This window comes from Saccopteryx bilineata, chromosome 3 (genome assembly GCF_036850765.1).
Source record: "Saccopteryx bilineata isolate mSacBil1 chromosome 3, mSacBil1_pri_phased_curated, whole genome shotgun sequence".
NCBI lineage: Eukaryota > Metazoa > Chordata > Mammalia > Chiroptera > Emballonuridae > Saccopteryx > Saccopteryx bilineata.
Genome location: NC_089492.1, coordinates 15,399,939 through 15,424,932, shown reverse-complemented (window position 1 = coordinate 15,424,932; position 24,994 = coordinate 15,399,939).

The window sequence follows — 24,994 nt, the reverse complement described above, 5'->3', positions numbered from 1 at the left end:
TGAAGCAAGCCTTGTCTTTCTGCTCAGTGGTTTCTTTTTGTCGAGAAAGCTGTTTTTGTGCAGCTTTAGCTCCTTTTCTCTCCTCTTCAGTGCTGTATTTTCTAGGAGGCATTCTTAAAATAAATTACGTTAAGACGTAGTTTTTATGTAAAACAGATGATTGCCAATGCAAACAAATGTTCACCTTCCCCCTGACCCGCTCAGTTTGCATTCAGCCGTGGCAACTTCACCCCATTGGCTAGTACAGTTATGCAAGCAACCAATAAGCTATCGGCGACAAATAGACACTTAAGCCGCATATAATAAAAATGACTGAACTCTGGCAAATGCAACACATCAATGAAAACTATAAGGAGGGGCAAAAATAGGTTTACAGTTGTGATTATGCAAAGCACAGAGTTAATTCTTGTATTACTTATTAATTATGGTATTAATTTCCATACCAGCAGCTGCAATCCTACTCTTGCCCCACCCTGTGTGTATCATTTCCAGTCGGAAGCACTGAAAGGGCCAGTGCACCTTCTTGATTGCTTTCTTTTCCCATCATAGAGCAATGCATTATGAAAAGCTGACACCCCACCTATCACCAACATACCCATTGGTAAGGTAAAGCTTAGTTTACTGCTTACTTTCATAGAAGAGACCACCTTACGATCACAATCCCATAGTTCGGGATGGGTGGAAACAGCAAGATAAGGATTTTCAGGCAAAGCATACAAAGAATCTTCAGGCTCAGTCTGTTGATGCTTTTCATTGTGTAGTTGAAGGATTTTAGGGAAGTTCCTGTAATGAAGATCAAACCATTTGCTTTCTTGGGACAGTACTGGATAAAGAAGTGCTAATGAAGAGAATGAAACCTCAAAGTCATGTTAATGTAGACATTGAGGTGTGGTTTGGGGGTAGATGATTTTGATTCTCAGTAGCATCACTGATTGAGCAAACATGGATCCCTGAGTCGCTGGATGGAAGAAAGAGTCTCCTAATCAGCAAGAGATAATTGTTTGGACTGACCTGTGGTGGCGCACTGGATAAAACATTGACCTGTAATGCTATTGTCGCCAGTTTGAAATCCTGGACTTGCCTGGTCAAGGCACACATGGGAGTTGATGCTTCCTGCTCCTCCACCCCTTCTCTCTCTCTCTTGTTCTGTCTGTCTCTCTCCCCTCGTCTCTAAAAATGAATTAAAAAAATTTTAAAAGACATAATTGTTTGTTTTATTAAAATGAATAAAATTTTGGAGTTATCACAATATAGCTTAGGTTAAATTATTCTGATGAATACATGTCTAACATACATACTATGTGTGAGTGCTATGAAAACAAATACAGAATATTGTTATTAGCAAAAGAGAGAATATGCCTCCCCAGTGGGAAGAAGAGGAGAGTAGCATCATAACACTTTAGCATACCCATAAAATTGACAGCACTCACATAATCCGAAGATCTCTATACCCACAAATTTATGAAGACACATCAAGAGAGCAAGTCAGATTTGTGTGAATTATTTTTTGCTTCTTAATTGATAGCTTTGGTTTCCCAAAGACACAACTTTTATGTTATAGCCAAAAGAAACAAAGACTAAAAAAAAGAAAACCCATAAAAAAATGTCAATGAACCTATTCCTGACACTTCTTATATTAGCACAAGAGCCTCCACCTTTTATGTCAGTATACATTCATAATGGGAGCCATGAAAATAGACACTATGTTAATAGCTTCCCCGTGTAGCTTTCCCCTAAAGGATTCAATCAAGTCAAATGGAGACAAGTCTTGATGACTACAGATAAATATAGAAGAATTAGATACAATATTCAAGGATTTGGCTGTACAGAATGTTACATAATCAGTAGTTATCTAAGACATGGTGGTTATATTCTAGAGGATGGACACATTAAATATGTGTGATTGGGTAAGAGACACCCTATGGATATTTCTAGAGCAATCAAGCATATTTGACAAAATATTGGCCACTTTGTGCAGACAAATTCCATCTGGTAATGCTAATTACATGACCAACTCACTTGCTGTGATTTCCCAAATATAGAACCTGCAGAGTTATTGTAAGAAGTTCCAAACTCAAAGAATTATTGGCAGCCTGCACAATTTTAAAATATAGTTGCTGCCTATGATTAATAGTATACAAGCCTATTTTTAAATATTGTTGAAACCAAAGGAGTCCTTAAAGGCTTTTCAAATTCACTGTTTTTAAAGTAGTTTTTACTACTATGTCTGAAGTGAATGCCAGAAAAAATTATAAATTATATTAATAAAGTATTCAGATGCTTTAAATAAACTTGTCTGTAAACTCAGGGCCAGGAATATCATGTGTTTCCATTGTACCCCAGCACCCAGAAATTGTACTTTGTACCTCAGGGTTTGCCAGAAAGTGGAAGGATCATACATAGCTCAGTGTTTAAAAAGATATAGTAGATGGGTCTGAAGATAATTCTTAGAGTTTTTGTGAGATGTAAAGTGAATTAATATCAGTAACAAGCAATGCCCTAAATAGTGATTGCTATAGTAATTATTATGTATTCAATACACATATCCTGAGTGCAAGAAATACTTATACCTTACCAGTTTGCAGTTGTGTGATTCCTGCTCTATTTTGTAGGTCTCTGAACACTAATAATACTTGGAATTCAATGAGTGAGTTTTGCTTTTTTGATAAACTCTATCTGATGTACTGAGGAATAGAAAACCAACCAACAGAAGAAATAAGTTGAAGATTATTCAATGCTATATGCTCCACATCATCTAATATATATTCTTGGTAGTTTCTTGCCTTTTAGCTGCAGTAGCTATCTGATAGCTAAAAACTAATGCTTATAAGATTAGGAAATAAGCAAAACAGGCCAAAAGAAGTACAGAGCTAAATGCAGTGGTATCAGCCATTCTACCCACAACCTCACAAAATAATCTCCTATTTCAGTTCTTCTGGATTGCTGGTTAACAGACAAATATCTCAGAGAAAGAGAGAAGGACATTACATCACCTTGCTCATTAAAGATATTATTGTTGGCATCACCTGGGTGCTCTTGTTAGAAATGCAAAATTTTGGGTATTTTATTTAATTTTAAAATTTTTTCTTATGTGAGAAGTGGGGATGCAAAGTGACAGACTCCCGCATGTGCCCCGACTGGGATCCAACGGCAAGCCCACTAGGGGGCAATGCTCTGCCCATCTGAGGCTGTTTTTCATTGCTCAGCAACCGAGCTCTTTTAGGTCCTGAGGTGAGACCATGAGGCCATCCACAGCTGCCCCGGGCTAACTTGCTCCACCCAAGCCATAGCTGCATCAGGGGAAGGGGGGGGGGGCGAAGGAGAGAGGTGGAGAAGCAGATGGGCACCTCTCCTGTGTGCCCTGACTGGGAATCCTGGGAATCGAATCTGGGACATCCATACCCCAGGCTGCCACTCTAACACTGAGCCAACCAAGCCGTGGCCCAATCTTGGGTATTTTAATAGGTGATTCACATAGGCATTAAAGAACCACTGCTCAGAAGGATTTGTGAAAACAGACTGCCGGGTCCAACTCCCAGAGTTTCTGAGTTAATTTGTTTAGAGTGTGGCCCAGGCATCAGGATATTTAAATGCTCCTCAGAGAGTCCACTGAGCAGCCAGCCAAGTTTGAGAGCCTCTACTAGAGCTGTCCTGGTAACGTCTGAGGACCTGCAGGAGATCTGGCATGGCGGTGAGTTCACTGAAATGGCATTTCGTCTCCAGGTGCATTTTATCCTGAACAGCACCAAGTCCCAGTCCTGGGCTCCTCTACAATGACTGGGATTTTTTGGCCTTTCGCCAGCATTTTATAGGGTTGCCTGGCTAAGTTAGCACCTCATTGTCTATTTCCTCCTGAGCATTATGACTGCAATTCAGTTAATAGCTACAAAGTAAATGGGCGCTTTCTGGAGGTGTGGGGGGGTGGGTCGCTTTGTGGTCTGAAAAGCTGGTTTTTCTAAAAACGTGAGGTATTCGTTTCCTATTACTAGATGGCTCTAAGAAATGACCACAAACTTCGTGCCTTAAAACAACACAAACCTATTATATTACAGCTTTGAAGGTCAGAAGTCTAAAATGAGGCTTATTAGGAGGTTAACATCAGGGTGTCGGAGGGCTGCTCTCCTTCCTAAGGCTTCGCAGACGGCCCATTTCCTTGGCATTTTCAGCTTCTCGGAACGTTTCTTAGCTGATGGTCCCTCCTTCATCTTCAAAGAGCATCCCTGCGACCTCTGCCCCCATCCTCACTTCTCATTTTTTCTGACTTTGATTCTTATCTGCTTACAAAGACCCTTGTGTTTACATTGGGCCTGCTCAGATAATCCTGGATGATCTCCCTATTTTAAAGTCTTTAACTGAATCCCACCAGTAAAACTGCTTTTGTCATGTAAGGTAACATAGTTCCCAGGTTTAGGGGATTAGGCCATGGACATTTTGGGGAGAGGGGGTGAGTAATTTTATCTACCACATATGGTTAACTGTGTCAAAGGAATATTGCTTTTTCTTTAAAATAAAAAGGAATCATTTATGAAAATATTAATGCATGTGTAAACCAATCACTGTGGTTTAAAAAAAATTACATACAGCAAATTTATATTAATAACATTTCCACGCAGTTCATGCTTTTATTACCAATCTCCCCATCTTTATTGGGCATTACTGGCTGCCTAAATCTTTGACCCTTCAGCAAGGTTGGAGTTGTCTTCTACCACAGGTGTTCATCTGCTTTTATCTTTATTCTAGATCGGTGGTTTTCAATCTTGGCGCCGCGCCAGAACCAGTGAGGGAGCCCTAAAGAATCTCTGTGTCCAAGCCTCATCCAAGACCCATTAAATCCGAACCTCTGGGGAGGAGCCCCAGGCATCCTGGTATTTTTAAAGCTTTCTAGGTTATTGTCTCAATGCACATCTGAGTTTGAGAGCTAACGCTCAAGAGGTCCTGTCTGCTTTTCCAAGCTTCAGCATTCCTCCTAGTTCCTACCTGCCGGTTCCTAGAAAGGAGAGAGTTGCATCACACCTTGCTTTGCAGAGCAATGCTGTGATGGTCCTTTTCCAGCCAGGTAGCATCCAAAGCACAGCATCATCAGTTAAGCGTCAGGGGTTAAGTAGGCAATACCTATATCCTCGCAAAAGTCTAAGAGGTTTTCCCTGCTCAGTGCTTCAACGTCCACAGTTGGTAAAGACCCCTTGCAAGAGGGTTGAGCTTTGACCTCTGGGAATTTTCGGTTTTTCTTCTCTTGTATATAGGCCGGGACAACTTGGGACACGAAGAACTCACAATTTCTGAACGCAGTGGGGCCACCTGTATGAGCACACACCCCGTGTCCTTTTCTAGAAAGGACTTCTCAGAATCCAGCCTGAAGGTAGAGGCCAAGCCAGTGAATCTTCCATCGTTATATCTCTGTGCAGGGGTTTTGTTTTTTTTATTTTGTGTCTTTCTGAAATCAGTAGCATCAGGAGTCTATAGGTAAAAAACATCTTTGGCAAATTTGAAACAAAAATTTCTGTTCTTAATTACAGTATTTGCTAATTTTCATCTGCTTTTTTCTGACAATTACCCTGCTAAGTTTATTATATATGCTGACATATTCATTGTATCTTACCCCCTTCCTGCTTAAATTTTCTCCATTAATAGCACTTATTGACATTGATATACTACATACTGTATTTGTTTTAGTTATTGTATATCTCCTACTCTTAGCCAGCAGAAAAAAAAATGAGAGTAGAAATCTTAGCCTTTTTTGGGTACTACTGTAACCCCAGTGTTTAAAATATAGCCTGCATAAAATGCATGTTCAGCAAATATTTGTTTAATTTCATCCTTCTATTAACCCTGTCAGAGAAGTACATCATTGTGCCCATTTCATACATGATAAAACTGAGGTATTAGAAGTTACATACCCAGTTTGAAGTTTACTCATCTCTATACCGGGAACATTTTTCTGCAAAGGTGAAAGAAGTACCCTTAGGTTCACAAGTCTTTATTGTTTGTTAATATTTGTTGTGCATTTAGACATTGGTGTAATTTCAGAGATGCTCAATGGCTTTACCAAACGTACCATTGAAAAGAAAACTAATATCTATCATTTGTTTACTAATGAAAGATATTTTTTAAAGAAATTTTAAGAACTAACTGTTGTTGCATTGTTTTTGAATTTGCTGACTTGTTATTTTGAGTGAGCATTTAAATACCATTGATTATTTTGTGGAAGAAATAATGCATGGTTCTGTGGATGAGCTGTAATATTGAACATTATTTTTTTAATAACAGATTTATGGAGGTAAAACTCATATAGCATATTATTCATTGTGAAGCATACAATTAATTGGTATTTATTTATTTATTTATTTATTTTTAGTGAGAGATTGAGAGAGGGACAGATGGGGACAGACAGGAAGAGAGAGAGATGAGAAGCATCAACTCATAGGTGTGGCACCTTAGTTGTTCATTGATTGCTTTCTTATATGTGCCTTGATCGGGGGGCAGAGGGCACTGCAGCTGAGCCAATGACACCTTTCTTAAATCAGCAACCTTGGGCTCAAGTCAGTGGCCAAGGGATCAAGCCAGCTACCCCGTGCTCAAGCTAGTGAGCCTGCACTCAAGCCGGATGAGCTCGCGCTCTAGCCAGTGATCTCAGGGTTTCGAACCTGGGTCCAATGTGTCCCAGAAGGACACACTACCACTTGTCAGCCTCAATTCATTGGTTTTTATTATATTCATTTAGCTCTGCAACCATCACCACTACCGAACTGCAGAATATTTTCACCAACCCCAAAAGAAACCCTGATCCCTTTAGCAGCTACTGCCCTCCAGAGCCTGGAAGCTGCTATCTCCTTCCTGTCTCTAGATTTGCATATTCTGGACATGTCGTATAAATGGATCAATACAACATGTGGATTTTGTGTCTGGTTTCTTTCCCTAAGTGAAATATTTTCAAGGTTCAACCATGTTGTGACATCTATCTGTACTTCATTTCTTTCTTTCTTTTTTGCCGCATATTTCATTGTAAGGATAAACTATATTATTTATCCATTCATAAGTTGTCAAACGCTTGGTAATTTGTGGGGTTTTTTCCTATTTTTTTACTATGATGAGTACTGTATTAACATTTATATACAAGTGTTTGGAAATATATTTTCTATTATTGAATATACATCTAGGACTGAGTTACTGGGTCACATAGAAAGTCTGTTTAATAGTATTATTCCTTGCCTGACCAGGTGGTGGTACAGTGGATAGAGCATCAGCCTGGGTTGCTGGCTTGACAGTAGTGTCACTGGCTTGAGCCCAAAGGTTGCTGGCTTGAAGCCCAAGGTCACTGGCTTGAGCCCAAGGTTGCTGGCTTAAGCAAGGGGTCACTGGCTCAGCTATAGCTCCCTCAGTCAAGGCACATATGAGAAAGCAGTCAATGAACAACTAAGGTGCCACAACAAAGAACTGATGTTTCTCATCTCTCTCCTTTCCCATCTGTCTGTCTCTTTATATATATATATATATATATATATATATATATATATATATATATATATATATGGTATTATTCCTTTCGGTAAAATGGGCATTCTAAAAATTAACCCATTAACTAATTCAAGAGGCAGAATAAAGGGTGTGTCCCAAAGTCAGACACATTATACTTACTATTCAATTCTATCTTCATAGTTGCTAAGAGATAGAAGTCTATATTTCTACTTTTCAGATAAGTAAACTTAACCTTAATAGAGAGAAGTCATTTGTCCATTGCCACACAGCTATAAATGGGGGAAGTAGCCATTCCTTCCAAGTCTGTGGATTAGTTATGTTGCTTAATCTAAACCAGTGTAAACGGATTTCAGTTTTGATTTTGAATTTTTTATTGTTTAATTTTTGTTTGCCTCCATTAGACAGATTTAGAATTTGTTAGAAATCAGTTTTTTTAAGGAATGTTTCTTTTACTAAAAAGAAATGTGAAGTCATGGTGTAGGCATTCCACCACTTTCAGCTTTACGTGCTTGGACAGCCATACAAACATTTCTTAAAGTAAAAACAAAAAACAGATAGTATATGTCAATGGCTAATTAATAATATATGCCAATAGATAATAACTACATGTAAATATCTAATAAATACTATATGCCAGTTGGTTAGCAAAACATAAGGCTTGGTATCAAATATACCAGAATTCCACTGGTACTTTAGAAAGCTGCTTTCTCTGCAACTCAGTGTTTTACTGTGATAGTCATGCAAATTCTCCAAAATAAATGTTGACATTTACCAGAATTCTTTTCCCACAAGTGAAAATAGATGGTTCACTGAAACAGTAAAAGCTTTTTTAATGGCTTAGGAATAGATTTAAGGCCTTCTAACATTAATAAAGATGAATGGTTTTCACAAGGTATAATAATTATTTCTCTGAGAATAACCTCTTATAATATTACAGCTGATATTTACACAATGGAATCCTGCAAATAAAGTGCTTTTCCACTGATTTTCTAAAACAGAAGTAGTAATGTTAAAACAAAAGTTGACAACTAGGAAGAAGCTTGACTGATCTCAGCCAAAGTAATAATTAATAACAATAGGCATTGATTTAATCACTCAGCACCATTCATTGGCATATTCCTCCAAATAACAAAAATGTGCACATATATTAGTGCATATATAAACATGTTGACAAAAACTTTTAAAAGATTATAAAGGAATAAAGATAATGATTATATAACTTATAACGTTATATTTGAAACAGAATCATACTTTTAGTAGTTGTTTGCTAGTACATATTACAGAAAACAATTTCAAGGCAGCACAATTTGTGGAAGATACTACAATTGCGTTTAAAATGTATGGCTTTGTGTTTCTTAGAATTGTTGATTAGTGAAATAGTGTAGTTCTTGTCCTTTCCTGTCTGACTTATTTTGTTTAGCGTGGTACCTTCAAGATATGTCCATGTTGTTGCAAATGGTAATATGTCATCCTTTCCTATAGTTGAGTATTATATTATTGTATATATTTATCACATATTCTTTATCATCCACTGAAGGACACTTAGAGCTATAAAACAGAAAGCAGCAAATAAACAAAACAAGCCAATCATAGACATAGGTAATGGAATGGTGATTATCAGAGAGGACAGAGGTTGGGGAGTGGATAAACAGAATAAAGGGAGTCAAATGTATGGTGATAAAAAAGACTAGACTTTGGATGGTGAGCACAAAATACAATATGTAGATAATATATTACAGAATTTTGTGCTTGAAACATATAATATATTTATTATTAACCAGTGTCACCCTGATAAAATTAATTTCTTTTTCAGAGACAGAGAGAGAGTCAGAGAGAAGGATAGATAGGGACAGACAGGAACGGAGAGAGATGAGAAGCATCAATCATCAGGTTTTTATTGGGACACCTTAGTTGTTCATTGATTGCTTTCTCATATGTGCCTTGACCATGGGCCTTCAGCAGACCGAGTAACCCCTTGCTCGAGCCAGCAACCGTGGGTCCAAGCTGGTGAGCTTTGCTCAACCCAGATGAGCCTGTGCTCAAGCTGGCGACTTCGGGGGTCTTGAATCTGGGTCCTCTGCATCCCAGTCCAACGCTCTATCCACTATCCACTGTGCCACCTCCTGGTCAGGCTAAAATTAATTTTTACAAAAGGAAATGTTGATTAGAAATAGGTGGACTGAGAGTTGGGAACAACGCAAGAGATGAATTAAAAAATAAAAAAATCATTGCTGAATTACAACCTAGAATAACTCATTCAACAGTGATTACTTGAATGTGTTAGAGCTACGTATTCTTTTACAGAATCAGTTTATTTAACTCTACTTTGTTATGAGAGGCAGTTCCAAGTTCCGTGCATGTATTCATTCACCCATCCACTTATATAACAAATTTTTATTGAGTCCCTACTTTGTACCAAGAACCGTGCTAATGTTGATTAATTTAGCCATAATCCCTGCCCTCTGGGACCTTGTTATTTGTTAGGATAATTTTCACAAAGTGAAAAATTAATAAGGGTAGAAGACCAGCTTCTCCTCTTTGACTTTTGGAAGATTAGTCTCTTATATCTCCAGTTTTGAAAGCTCTTTGCAAAAATCTGTCTCTCTACAAGATTTTTTTTTTCAAAAACTTCTTCAAAGTGGTATGAATGAAAGGATGAATCACCTAGTATTCTATAACAGTAGAGGAACATTAAAATATGAATGAATTAGAATATATTTTTTCTAAAGAAGAAAAAAACCCATAGCAGGTTAGCTTACCAGGTGTCATCATTTATAATTACATAGAAAGAACCCTAACAAGAACAACTGAGTCAAAAGGACCCAAAGCAATAAATTGAAGAACAGTGTCAGAAGCAGGTTGTGCGTGGTAGATGCAGAGCCTAAAAAGGCCAATAGAGAAGACGAAGGAACAGTCTCCTATGCTTTATAGTTCTTATCACAGGCCCTTCTACCTATTACCACTTTCTAAGCCCGTGTCACATAGTGGGTCCAACAATGGGCATGTGTCAGTGTGTAAATAAGCATGTGCATTGTGCTCACTCTTCTCTCAGACTCAAAAGACGTCGAGAGCATGCAAATACGGACCGATTTCCCCAATATCTATCAATGATAGTTTACTGATCAGAGTAGGAAATTAAGACACTAAAGAGCATAGTTTTCCTTATAATCTTATGATTTCATAGTCTTCCTTTGCATTTAAATTCTGTGTGCATAAATGGATTAAATGTCTGTTTTATTATTTATTTGATGAAAACTTTGGCGTTTATAAATTATTATCTAGAAGCGCACCAGGGACGTCTGGTTTCTTTTCCGTAGTCATTTTGCCTGCTTCCGTTTGACAGAGGCACATTTATCTCAGGTTTCTGCTTCTTGCCCTCTACAATGAATGACATTTTTTTCAGACGTTTCCATTTCCAGATGTGATATTAGGTAGCTTCAATAACATAGAGAAAAATAGCAAAGGAAAGCAAACCTCACATGGGGGTGTTCTTTTAAGCAAACCATCTTTCTTTGGGGTAATTTTGGAAAGACATCTGCTGCAGACTTTTGCAGATGCGCACACACATACACAACACACTTTTAATTTATAGGGTGGGTTAAATTACATGTGCAAGTAACCTGTAGTGGATCTTTTTTAATATAATATCATGGGCTGAGAGGTAGCCGGAGGGTCTCTGCTTCCAAATGTTATGTAAAATCAAGAGATAGAAACATTTGCATCATTAGTATGTATTTTTTTAAGAGTATAATTGTCTCTGGGTCTGTGAAAATTTTTTTCATCAGCCTTAGTCATACTGAGCAAGTTAAGGACAAATATATAAAATAGCCACCAACTTTTGTTTGCTCATACTGGTCAGTTTCTGTTTTGAGATAATATCTTTTGCAAGTCAAATGTATCTTTCTGCTGCTGGCTCTTTCTTCAATGAAAACAACTTGACTCCACAGGGCAGTGGCTAGGAAAACTACAGATGGAGTGGAGTGGTGAATTTTCATTAACTGATTGAAAATACGAGTTACTATAGATGCTCTTGAAGCGAATTGTGTGCAACACCCATGTGGGATAATATTTTGGAAGAAGAAAGTCCCATGGTCAAACATATTTAGAAAAGTCTGTATTTTCTTAGAGAGTAGGATGCTAAGATTTTTGTAAATAAAAATACAGAACACCCAGTTACGTTTAAATTGCAGATAAACAACAAGTACTTTTTCAGTGTAAGTCTATCCTATGCAACATTTAGCACATACTTACACTAAAAAGTTATTCATTGTTTGTCTGAAATTCAGACTTAACTGAGCATCTTGCAGTTTGTCTTACAATTCTATTAAATAGTCATGTTCACTTTTTTTTTTTTTTTTTTTTTTTGCTTTTAATCGCAGTTTACCATGTACAAATTGGTAGGGTTTCTGAGAAACTTAACAAAGGGAAAAAACCCTTGACAGAATACTATGGGGAACAATGGCTACTTTTTGCTTGGCTTGATTGACCCCGTGTAATAAGTATGAGGTAAAGTTGGGGGTTGGGGGAAAGGTTAGAAAGACACAATGGTTATCTGTTGTTTTTATCTTCCTGAAATCTGTGTCTCTTTCATTTTATAATATCAACAGGATTTCTTTGGAGAGCTATCCGTCTTCCACCCTCTGCTCTCTGAAGGTGTGGTGCTGATCCAATCTTTGTCTGAAGATAAGCAAGTGACATAGGCCTGACCCTCCAGTGCATTTCTCCTCTTGCTAACAGGGATTGACTCAGGAAGAGGCTACCAGCCTTGGTCTGTTGGCATGATTTTAAGAGGCAGTACTTCCCCCTGAAGTTGTCATAGCGTGGGGTCTGAGGCCAGAGGTGTTGGCAGCTATTTTTTTTTCCTTTCTTTTGGAAAGCCTTTCTGAGAACAAAGCCAGCACGCATGAAGCCAAGCTAAAGGAAGAAGCAGGAGAAAAACCCAGGGACGTCACCAGAGCAGTTGGATCTGGCTGTGGCTGAGTCCTACATTGAAGTTCATGAACTAACCCCTTCCTCTCCTTTTCTTTTTCTTCCTTCCTTCTTCCCTTCTGTTCCCTTTCCCCCCTTCCTTTCCCTTCCCTTTCCTTCCTTTTTCTTTCCTTCCCCTTTCCCTCTCTTCATTTTTCCTTTCCCTCCCCTCCCCTCTCTTCTTGTCTCCTCCCCTTCCCTCCCCTCCTCTTTCTTTTCTTTTCTTTGTTTCTTTCTTTGTTTCTTTCTTTCTTTCTTTTTCTCTCTCTCCTTCCTTCCTTCCTTCCTTCCTTCCTTCCTTCCTTCCTTCCTTCCTTCCTTCCTTTTCTTTCCTTTTATTTCTTTTCTTTTTTCCTTCCTCTTTCTTCCATCCTCTCTCCATTTCTCCCTCCTTCCCTCCATTAGTCTTTTCTCCCTCCTTTTCTCCTTCCTCTCTCCCTTCCCCCCACCCCTCCTCCTCCTCCTCCTCCTCTTCTTCTTTCTTTTTCATCTTTTGTCTTAAGCCACTTGAATTAGGTTACCACCTGCAATTTAAAAACTCCTAACTTCCACATAATCATAGAGTTGAGTTGAGTTATCATAGGTATCTAATTTTAGGCTAAGGCTTTAGGATTTTAGTGTGACTATTTCTGAGCAAGAGGGAATGGGACTAGAGATGTACATAGGAAAGCTAACATGGGGGAAGAAGTAATGAAAAAAAGAATTTAAGAAGGGAGAATATTAGTTAAGAAACTATCAAAAAATTTTTGATGAGCAGATGGGATACCCATCTGGATTTTTGGACACAGCATGTGTTCAAAAAAACTACAGAAAGAATGAAGTGATTTAATCAATTAAATGATGGCATGGGGAGGAACATTTTATCATTCGATACATAATTTTTCCCAAGCTTCTAGGATGGTGCAACTTATTATTAGAAAATATCTTGAGTTAGCTTCCCTAGAGATATAAAGAACATTTTTTAAACTGTATTTTTATTTATTTTGCTTTTTACAGAGACAGAGAGAGAGAGAGTCAGAGAGAGGGATAAACAGGGACAGACAAACAAGAACAAAGAGATGAGAAGAATCAATCATTAGTTTTTCATTGTGTATTGCACCTTAGTTGTTCATTGATTGCTTTCTCATATGTGCCTTGACCGCGAACCTTCAGCAGACTGAGTAACTCCTTGTGCAAGCCAGCGACCTTGGGTCCAAGCTGGTGAACTTTTGCTCAAACCAGATGAGCCCACACTCAAGCTGGCGACCTTGGGTTCTCAAACCTGGGTCCTCTGCATCCCAGTCTGATGCTCCATCCACTGCGCCACCACCTGGTCAGGCAAGAACATTTTTAAAAACTACAATGTGGAGAAATTAAATGGGCAGAATAGACCACTTGAAGAAATTCACCCGAACTTTGTGGTTCTATTACTTGATTATGATAAGATTATGAACACTATTGCCAGAAGCTGAGAGACTTCCTCTTTGGACTTGGTTCCTATTTATGTTATTGAATAAACATCCATTTTTAAAAGCGTAGCCATTAATAATTGGTCTACTTGTACATTTTCCCAAACCACTATGTTTCCTAGTCTATGGGTTAGCCTGTGTGCAGTCACTGTTAAGCTTTTAATGGCAATTTATTTATTTCTGCAGTATATTCATTTGAATGTTTTCATTGACCATCCAGACATTTATTAGTCATTTGTTTACCATTACACAAATTTATGGAACCATTAAATGCACCATCGTGGTGAGCTGTCAGTGAAGAGTTATAGCGCAGAAGAGCACATTGTTTGAAATTTGTTAGAAGCTCATCCCAATACTATTAATTCTGTTTATTAGAGAACTGAGGCCATTCAAGGAATCTCACACAGACATAAAAATATGACTTGAAAAACATACTTTCCTTCAAATAAGAGGCTATCATTGGGATAAAGAAAAGGCTAGGAGGAAGATGATTGCTTGCTGTAGGAGCCCATTAGAAAATGGACAAATAGCAAAATAACCAAGAGTTAATAATACACAAGACTCTAGTTACTATAGTCTCTTTCACATCTATGTTTCAGAAGGACCAGGAAAAGATATCTCTGATAATTCAATAATAACTCTTTGTTGGATGGGCTCTTGAACCTCTATTTTATACTGAAAATTCTTTGTTAGCATTACATTACATTTTTGAGCTCTTTCTTTGATATCGCTAATTAATAAAACATGGTCTTTTGGAACAAGCAAAAGAAGTAAAATTAGAAACTTTTAAAGTGAGTCAGCTTTGTATTTGAATCCTATCTCTGACTCTTCCCTTTTACACAACCTTAGGTAAGTGCTTTGAACCTTAATGTCTCATCTGTATGATGAAGATCATACTAATATTTACTCCATATTGAAATTAGAAAAATGAATATAGTGCATGTAAAACATTTAGAATAAGGTCTACCACAGTAAGGACATGGGGGAATATTAAGTGTTAATATCATTATTATTTCCATCATTTCTCTTTAACATTATCTTATCACATGATGCCTTTGAGTAGGTTATCTGTGCACTGCTTTGGTTGATTTAGTACCTAATACCTACATAGCATCAAAAGACATTTTGCTAGCCCATAGTTAGAGCATGATGACAATTGAACTGAATTTCTGCTTTTACTCAAGACTTAAGTTAAAGCTCCTGTTCTTAATTTAAATCCTAAAGTGGGCTTTCTCTGCTGAGACTGAATACTGTGTTTTAAGGCAGCATACAAGGAAAGTCATAGTATTTAAATGGGGGGATCCCTCCTTGCCCAGTCAAGGCCTCTGGGTCAAATATGGAATGTTAGTACGCTTTCCTTCCTCGCAGCTGAGCACAGCCTCAGAACTCATGGCCCCTGCATAGTCTTCCCTCCCACTGCCCTTCCATTCACTAAAGGCAATCTCTCAGCTCTCTTTGCTAAACAGAAAGCTATTAAGTTTTCATTCAAGAATGAGCTAACACCTTTTGATTATAACAGAACATCCACAGTATTTTAAGATGATGAAGAGGAATGGAAATGAACGAGCAAATGATAGGAACTAAATGGGGTCATCAGTTTATGTTAACATCTGGTAAATTGGCCCAAATGGCCTCTAATCAGCATCTCAACTCAATCAACTAAATATAGCACGGACAGCAAGATTTTCATTCCAACAAAAAAACCATGTGCTGCAGGAAGCATGCATCAGTCCTCAGTTTTAATTGTGCATCAGAATCGCCTGTAATTCTTTTGGAAAATACAACCGCCCCCTCTCAAATCCATCGGTCTGGTAGGTCTGGGGTTGGGCCTGAGAACTTGCTTGTGTTTTGTTTCTGAGTGTCTGCTGATTATTTTGATGCAGAGCTAGGACTGAGAATCAGTGAATTATGAGAAAGCTGTGGTTTTGGTGCTATCAGAGGATAGCTAGTTACCCCACAAACTAGCCTATACTCTTGCAAAACAAGGTTTCTGTATGGAGGGTCTTCCAATGACTCGTAAGAAAATTGGAATCCCTTTTGAAAGATTTTATTTGAACATTTGCTTCAGTCTTTCAATTAGTGTGACCATGTCTAACCCATTTAGAGTGGCATAGAAAATGAGCTCTTGAAGCTTCTTACCTAATAGTTCTCATTGAGTCTAACAGGTAACATTGCAGCTGGGAGAGCAGAGGCATTCATAATAAAAGGATTGTTCTCCTTTTGACTCAAATTATCTATGTTAATCATAAGCAACCACAGAACGGAGTGTAGGTAGTTTTCAGTATGAATGAATGTCATTGGACCAAAGTTCAAATACCATCTCTGAGTTTTCTTACCTACAAAATTGGATTAATAATATTTACTTTTTTGGTATGCTACAAGGGTAAGAGATATAGTGTGTTGAATATCTATCAATATAAAGTTCTGATATTATCATCTAGAAATCCTGAATATAGTTCATTTTTTAATAGGCGATAACTACCTTTTTTGTCATTAATGCTAGGTAAAGATACTAAACATAGAGAACCAGGACTAGGAAAAGGTACTAAAAATTAGTATTGGTACTGGGTAAAAGCCTTGGACATGAAGCTATAGCAAGCCATCGGAGCCTTCTATGTAGAATCTTTCTTGACAAGGAAAAAGCAACATTCATTTTGACAACTGTTAATTGTCTGTGATTTATTTTTTATCACTTGGTTGTAAGCTGTGGACCTATATCACTTGTTCATATCCTAAAATTCACGGCCCAGTTTTTCATTTTACATATTACAACTTCAATAAGTATAGATGATAGATATGCTTATGAAAGGTTGCCAATATTTTCTCCTAGTCAAAGACAATTTACTTTCTAGTAATGTACATACACCTAAATGAAGTTGGTAATTACTCATCTGAACATTCATGCTACATTTAACTTTGTGAAACTGTGTTTGGGGACAAATACTCATAACCACATTAAATTGACCTTTTCTCTCTTATGTCTTAGACCAGTGGTAGTCAACCTGGGCCCTACCGCTCACTAGTGGGCATTCCAGCTTTCATGGTGGGCGGTAGCAGAGCAACCAAAGTATAAATTTAAAGATAGATTTAACTATAGCAAGTTGTTTTATAAAGATTTATTCTGCCAAACTTAGCGAAAATCCAACATAAAGTACTTGGTAAGTAATTATTATTATATGCTTTAATTTGTTGTAACTCTGCTTTATAAACTTTATAAAGTAAAGTTACTTCCCTACTTTATAAATCACCATTACTGTGGAACCGGTGGGCAGTTAGAAAATTCTACTACTAACAGACATACAAAAGTGGGCGATAGGTATAGAAAAGTTATAGACAACCCCTGTCTTAGACAGTAAAACTGCTACCTACCATGGATTTGATGACCAATTGTTGATTTTACTTGGGACTACAGAAGTTCCTGGGAAGCTGGTATTTCAGGTTTAAAACCAGGACAATCCTAGGCCAACCGTGACACCCTGTTTGGTTGGTCACCCTATTTGTCACCCCAGTTTCTTATTAAGCTCATTCGCACTAAAGCCTCTCCCACAGAATGTAATATAACAGGTAGATCATAATTGGAAACTAACAAGAATGTATAAAACTGTTGCCTATACTCTACCCCTGACTCCCACCATGGGCCAAGGCTAAGTTAGAAAGACCAGGAATGCCACCAAGTTGGAAGCCTGTATGTTGAGTTTTCACTAACAGACATTTGTTCTTGAATATTCATGAATATTATTATACAAGGCCTACATATTCAAATATACTATTGCTTATTGGCAGTGCTTTGAAAACTATTCAACCCATATAAACATTCTATATTATTATGATCACTGCAGAGTAAAGGAACTTGTCTTCTGTGAACGTTATAGTTTCTTGTTATTTTGTAAGTATCTAGAGTGAGCTATTTAACATAGAAAGTATAGTGTATGGTGATGCAGAAATCATCTGTTTCCAGTGAGACAGGGGCCAGTTGTTTTAAGAAAAAGACTTTCCTATCAGTATGTACAAATAAAAGAGAACATTGCACAGAGAAAGAATAGGGCTATTGAAATGAGTTTCTTTTACATAATGGAAGGGAAAGTGAAAAAGACATAACAAAGCCCAGATGTTCCTGCAGCAGTGCAGGGAGGGTTAATTTTATTACGGATTTCACAGTACTGGGGAGTGTCAATTGATTAGGAGAGTTTGCTGTTCTGAGTGTTTTAGCCAGCCACCCATCTGTTTCACAGAAGTTTGTTAACACAGCTGGAAGAGAGGGAGTTACCAAAGCTTCCTTAAGCCTTTCAAGTGTCATCTTCCTTCCCCCCAAATCTCCCCCCCCCCCCAGTTAAAACAATTAGAATGTCTTCTCCAAGGAATTAAGCAGGGGAAAAAAGGTCTTACTCTTCTCTATTTCTTTGCCATGGTTGGGTATTATCCATATTTTTGGCACTGTTTAAATACAGATCCAATAGTATTTTCTAGCAGTCTTTCTTTTTTTTTTTTTTTTTGTATTTTTCTGAAGCTGGAAACGGGGATAGACAGTCAGACAGACTCCTGCATGCGCCCGACCTGGATCCACCCAGCACGCCCACCAGGGGGCGACTCTCTGCCCACCAGGGGGCGATGCTCTGCCCCTCCGGGGCGTCGCTCTGCCGCGACCAGAGCCACTCCAGCGCGCCTGGGCCATCTTTGCTCCAATGGAGCCTCGCTGCGGGAGGGGAAAAGAGAGACAGAGAGGAAGGGGGGGGTGGAGAAGCAGATGGGCGCTTCTCTTGTGTGCCCTGGCCGGGAATCGAACCTGGGACTTCTGCACGCCAGGCCGACGCTCTACCACAGAGCCAAACAGCCAGGGCCTCTAGCAGTCTTGAATATGCCTGTTAGTTGTCCTTTTTTTCTCTCTTTTTAATGAATTATAGTACTCAAGTAGATATCACAATTTAAGCAGAGGTCATAATCCCCACTAAAAACTATCTCCGTGGTTAAAACTTCCCAGCCCCTGGCTCAGTGTCCAAATCTGATCTTTTGCACATGGATTGATCCTAAGCCACGCATAGTCCTAAAATGGCCATAATCAAGAAAATGCATGTTGCCAATTCAAGTTCAGGGCTGTGCTCATTATCCTTTTAAATTCCAATTAAGAACTGCCATGCTCCCTACACATTACTAAGAAGAATGACGAAGGGCAAGGGGTGATGACTGCTTGCCAAAATGCTCCCTGGTGGTTTCTAAAACAATTTCTGGGAAGCAGGGAATTGGACATGAAAGGGCTATCATTTATTGACTGTCCCCCCCAGCCAAACATCACGCAAGTTCTATGTGTATGTCTTCTTATTTGACTGTATGCTCACAGTCACATTGTAATGTTGCTGTTGCTTTAGAGATGAAGAAATTGAAATTCAGAATGCTCAAGTTATTGGCAAAAGCATAGGGCTAATGAGTGCCGGTCACATCTAGAGAGTTGCAAGATCTATTTCTTTAATGCTCTATCAGCTTCTTGGCCAAAACACAGAAGTTCTCACTGGGAAGGTTTTAAGGCCTTTCCTATTTTCATGTTAAATAATTGTGAAATTGAGATATGTTTAAACTCTTTGTCTTTCAGTTTCTCCATAAGAATAGGATTTACTACTGTGTCCTTGATCCTCAAAATGTTATTTTCATTTATTTAAAAAGAATTTATAACGGACATGGTATGGGCCAGGCACTAAGTTCAATGCCGGAATACCAATACATCTCCCTCTGTGGTCCCTTAGGGTATATTTTGGACCCCCAAGATATTTCATTAAATGACCCAGTCACCTGTCCCCCACAGTCAATATTTGTGACTTAAAATAGGTTTTAAGGGAAGGGGAACATGAAACGTGTACATTTTTTAGGTCACGCAGAAGTAAAGGCATATTTTGTCAGAGAAATAGTCACAGGGGCTGTAAACAAATGGTAATCGTGTTTAAGTTTCCAGGTGGTGTGATTGTGAATGATATTTATTCCATTTTCAGAGTTTTATATTTTATCTGAAGCCGTGCTGTGTTGATACTAACACAACTCCACGTTTGTAGAAATAGCACTCAGTTGGAGAGAATTTATAGGCGGCTCTTACCGAGTGCTCACTATTTTTCAATGTATAACTGACATTAACTGTGCCCTCAAAAAACATAAGCTTTAGTAAAATGGCTCTCAAACATTAGTGTCAATAAAAAATACCTGGAGCTAACCTCCCATAATCATGATTCTGAATTTCTGGGATGGGATCCAGGAGTCTGAATTTTAATACGTCTTTTAGATGATGTTTATATGCTAGGAGTCCTCAGAGAAATATTGGACGAGATAGACTTTAAACAAACACCCAGGTTACAAACTGTATTGACAAATTATGTTAAAGACATTGTAGGAACAGGACAGAAGGATGTGACAGAGAATAAAAGAGACACTGAGCTTAGCCTGGGGATCAGGGATCTATCTGATTTTTATCAGAGCCAGCTAGTAGCAGGATTGGGGGAAAATTCAGGTAGGACAACAAAAGGTTGTGAAATGATTGCAGGTACGCTACAAAAATGAGTTGCTTCTTGGAAGATCTATTTTTTTTTTCTGATTTGTGCAAAAAAAAATTTAAGCTTTGCATAATGAAGCAGCTGATATTTCCACCAATGTCAAAACAACAGAGGATTAATTTTGTAATTTAGTCACAGATTATGAATGAGCTTGCTTTTACAACTCTGAGTGAGACCGCAGCTCCAGGATCTCACTGCAGCTCTTCCCAGATGATTTTGAACAATCTCAAAAAGAAAGATCGCTTACTGTAATCTACCCAGCTCAGTCCATTCTCCTCGTTTTGATGTGTTGAGAAACTTTTCTGATAACTATTTCCTGTGAGAGAAGTCTGGCTGATCCTCAAGTTTCTATTATGAAGCATCTAAGGGGCCATAAACCGAGTGCTTAAGCATCCAGATGTGCGGCGAGCTCTCAGACTTGCAAACAAGTAACATTGTGTGGACTTCGTGAATGTGATCATTTTGCGTGGCCTGGTGAGGCAGGGGGAGCTCTGTGGTCTGTGGAAGGCCAGTCTCCACAGTATAATCAGTTCCTCTGAGGCTCCAGCCAGGCTGTGGGACCACACAGTGGAGATGTTGTCAGGGGCCTCAGTTGCTCACTCTGTCCCTCGGCTTTGCACCCCCCTAATATAGACTTCATTGTGTCCTGATGGTACTGTCCAGCTGAAAGCGTCATTTGTACAATATAGGAACGATGGGCCTTCGTAGCTAAGCTTCCTCAGTAGGTGGCTTTGAGAGACTTGAGACAGAATTATAACACTGGGTAGAAATAGATACGTAGATTAACTTTATAGGTCAATAAATTCTTTTCCCCACCAAAACAAAACAACAAAAACAACAACAAAAAAAACACACTCAAAAATTAATCTTCCTTTCCTTCCTTCCTTCCTTCCTTCCTTCCTTCCTTCCTTCCTTCCTTCCTTCCTTCCTTCCTTCCTTCCTTCTTCCTTCCTTCCTCCCTCCCTCCCTCCCTCCCTCCCTCCCTCCCTCCATTCCTCCCTTCTTTTATACTCCACATAAGGAAACATTTGCTGAGCATCTCTCCTGTGGCAGGTGCTCTGCTAGCCAATGGGGAAATGCAAAATTCAGAATCCTAGCTTAAATTACTCTCATAATCTAGCAAGTAAAACAGAAGTATAAGGAATTCATTGCATTAAAGTGATATCATTGTACCTGAAACCTACGTACTCTTGTTGACCAATGTCACCCTATTAAATTTAATTTCTAAAAATAAAATAAAATGCTGTCATTGTAATAACAGAATTACTATGTCTCAAATCTAATGTTTTTACTATGTCAAACACTATTTACGATGTTTTATAATTATTGACTCACTTAATCCTCACATGAGTCCTAAAAGATAGTTACTATAGATATTCTCATTTTACAGAATAGAAAACTGAGGTGCAACAGGAACAGAAAAGTGACTGAGTTCGCGTTTAACCCAGACAGTTTGATTCTAGTGCCTGCCCTTTATCCACTTTGGCATCCAACTGTTCAAATGTGAACAGGACACAGAGGGCACAGAGGAGGAAGTGATTTGTGCTGCTGGGATCAGTAAAGGCTTCGAAGAGTAGGTGTGAATCATTTGAGCCTTGACTACTAGATTTGAGGTTGTGGTGGGGAAAGGTAGCATCATGTTACTGGGGTGAATAAGTGACCCTTTCTGATTTCAAGGAAAACCTTTCCCTTAGTTATCATTGGTCAGTTGGACCACACAACATTCACCCAACTAATCATTAATCTAATCAATTGAATTAACTATGATTGGATTGGGAAGATCATGATTCAATTGTACTCTTGGACAAGGAAGATCCCCCTGTCTGCACACACAGAGAAGAGCTGTGTTTGTGTACTGCACACACAGTACACATACATATTGACTTTTTGCCAGCAGAGAAAATGAAGACAGGGAGTAAAGCTATTCAGTAACAGATGAGACCATCACACTCAAACTCTGATGGGACTAAAACAATCTTGTTAATGGGGTTTATGACATAACCTAAAAATAGCTAGATGCTGAAAATCACAGAGGAACTCCTGGATGGTATTGAGAAGTGCATTTATTTTATGGTCACAGGATAAAAAGATGAATAAGAGGGCATGGCTAAGTGAAGAAGCAATAATTATAAACATGACAATAAAGTATATAGTGATAATTACATAGTGCTGATCTTATGTCACTCATTATAAAACATATATAGGTATATACATATATAATATCTTTCTTTACATATATATATACACACATATGTACATATCTATATACATACATATCTATGTGTGTGTGTGTGTGTGTGTATATATATATATATATATATAAAGTATTTATAATACATGTGCTACTTTAGTTAATCCACAACATTTCTATGAGCTAGGTAATACTAACATCCCAGTTTATAAATCAGCAAACATAAACACAATGAAGTGAAACAACTTGCCCAAGTCATATAGCACACAAGAGGAAGGACATATATTAAAATTAAGTTAGCCATTATATTGTGTTAGTGATTTTCCACTGGTGTGCCAAAAAAATTTTAAAACGTGCAACACTCTGATTATTTAGTCAGAGGCACTGACCTCTTTTTTCTTAGGCTATCAAAAAAAAAATGCCAACAGCCAACACAACGATAGCCATTTAGTGTGAATGAATCTAAATTATACCTATTTTTGCCTGATCCATGGTGGCACAGTAGATAGATCACTGAAGTGAAACACTGAGGTCTCAGGTTTAAAACCCTGAAGTTGCCATCTTGAACGTGGGATCATTGACATGACCCTGTGGTCGCTGGCTTGAACCCAAAGGTTGCTGGTTTGAGCCAAGGTTGCTGGCTTGAGCAAGGGGTCACTGGCTTGGCTGGAGTCACCCAGGTCAAAGCACGTATGAGAAGCAATCAATGGACAACTAAAGTGATGCAACTATAAGTTTATGCTTCTCATCTCTCTCCCTACCTCACCCCACCCCTTGCAAAAAAAAAATTATACCTATTTTTTTTTGTCAGATAAGCAAAAAATATATTTTTTGTTGTGTTGCAGAATTTTAGTAATTAGATTACATGTCCATGAGATGAGAAATGTTAAAAATCACTGCACTATGTGATAGCATTAAGAAATATACCAGGTAGGTAAGAAACTGAAGACTCTACTCATTTAATATTAAAGCTAAATTCATCCTATTAACCTCAGTCAGATTTCATTCACATACTCTTATAAGTGTTGGCAAAAGCGTATTGGCTGGGAAAAAAAAAAGTATGTTGACATTTTGTCTAAAGTCAGGTACAAAGCTAAGGTTGTTAAACTAATTTCAGTTATTCCTTCCTTGACAGTTCTTTATAATTTCACTGACAACCCCACTCCAACCCAGGTGGAGAGACTCTCTGCTCTGATTTTGCCGCTGAGCAGTGAGGGCAGACACACAGACCAGGATGGTTTTAGAATGTGGGCAGATATTCTTAGTCTTAGACGTGCAGCTCTGACCAGATGTTCTTATGGGGAAGTTAAACAAATAAACAACAGCTATGTTGAATTCTCTGCCTGGTGCATCTCCCTCTGTGGTCCCTTAGGGTATATTTTGGACACCCAAGATATTTCATTAAATGACCCAGTCACCTGTCTCCCACAGTCAATATTTGTGACTTAAAATAGGTTTTAAGGGAAGGGGAACATGACACGTGTACATTTTTTAGGTCACACAGAAGTGAAGGCATATTTTGTCAGAGAAATAATCAAAGGGGCTGTAAACAAATGGTAATCATGTTTAAGTTTCCAGGTAGTGTGATTGTGAATATTTATTCCATTTTCAGTGTTTTATATTTTATCTGAAGTCGTGCTGTGTTGATACTAACACAACTCCACGTTTGTAGAAATAGCACTCAGTTGGAGAGAATTTATAGGCGGCTCTTACCATGTGCTCACTATTTTTCAGGTGCTGTGCTTTAAATGTCTGATCTCATCTGAAAGACTCAGTGTTGACAGGACACAGGGTTTCATCTTTGATCCTCTTATTTTTATTTAAAGCCTCTTTCACCTGTTCTCCCATTCCTATGCCACTTTATCAACACGGCAGGTACTTTCTCTTCCATGTCTATTAGAAATATATCATTGTAATTGCATGAGAAAGCCTAACTGTATTTCTATATATTTCTATAACGATGCTTTCTGAGGAGCAAGAATCTGAATATGACAGATGAGAAAAAATGATTGGTTGAATTTGAGGCAGCAGGCATGAACTGATCCCAGATCTCCTATTCAATGGCCCAGACATCTTTAATGACTATTGGCTATGAGATCTGGGAGTGTCAGTCACAAGCAGATAGTGAGGAGAAAGATCACAGATGCTGCCCCCAGCCCCATTTTTTTCTCTCTTGGAACTGTTTTTTTAAACAGATAGACCTGGGCCTCCATATGAGAGCTGAATAGTAGCAAGCTGCTGAGGAAGGTGACAGAAATTCCTCCAAGGATTGTAAATAGTGACAATCAGATATTTAGTGTGCTATATGAGACAAGGGAAGGGGATAGTGATCATTATTACCAAATTATAAATAATGTAGAAACCTTCTTGCTCAAAAACAG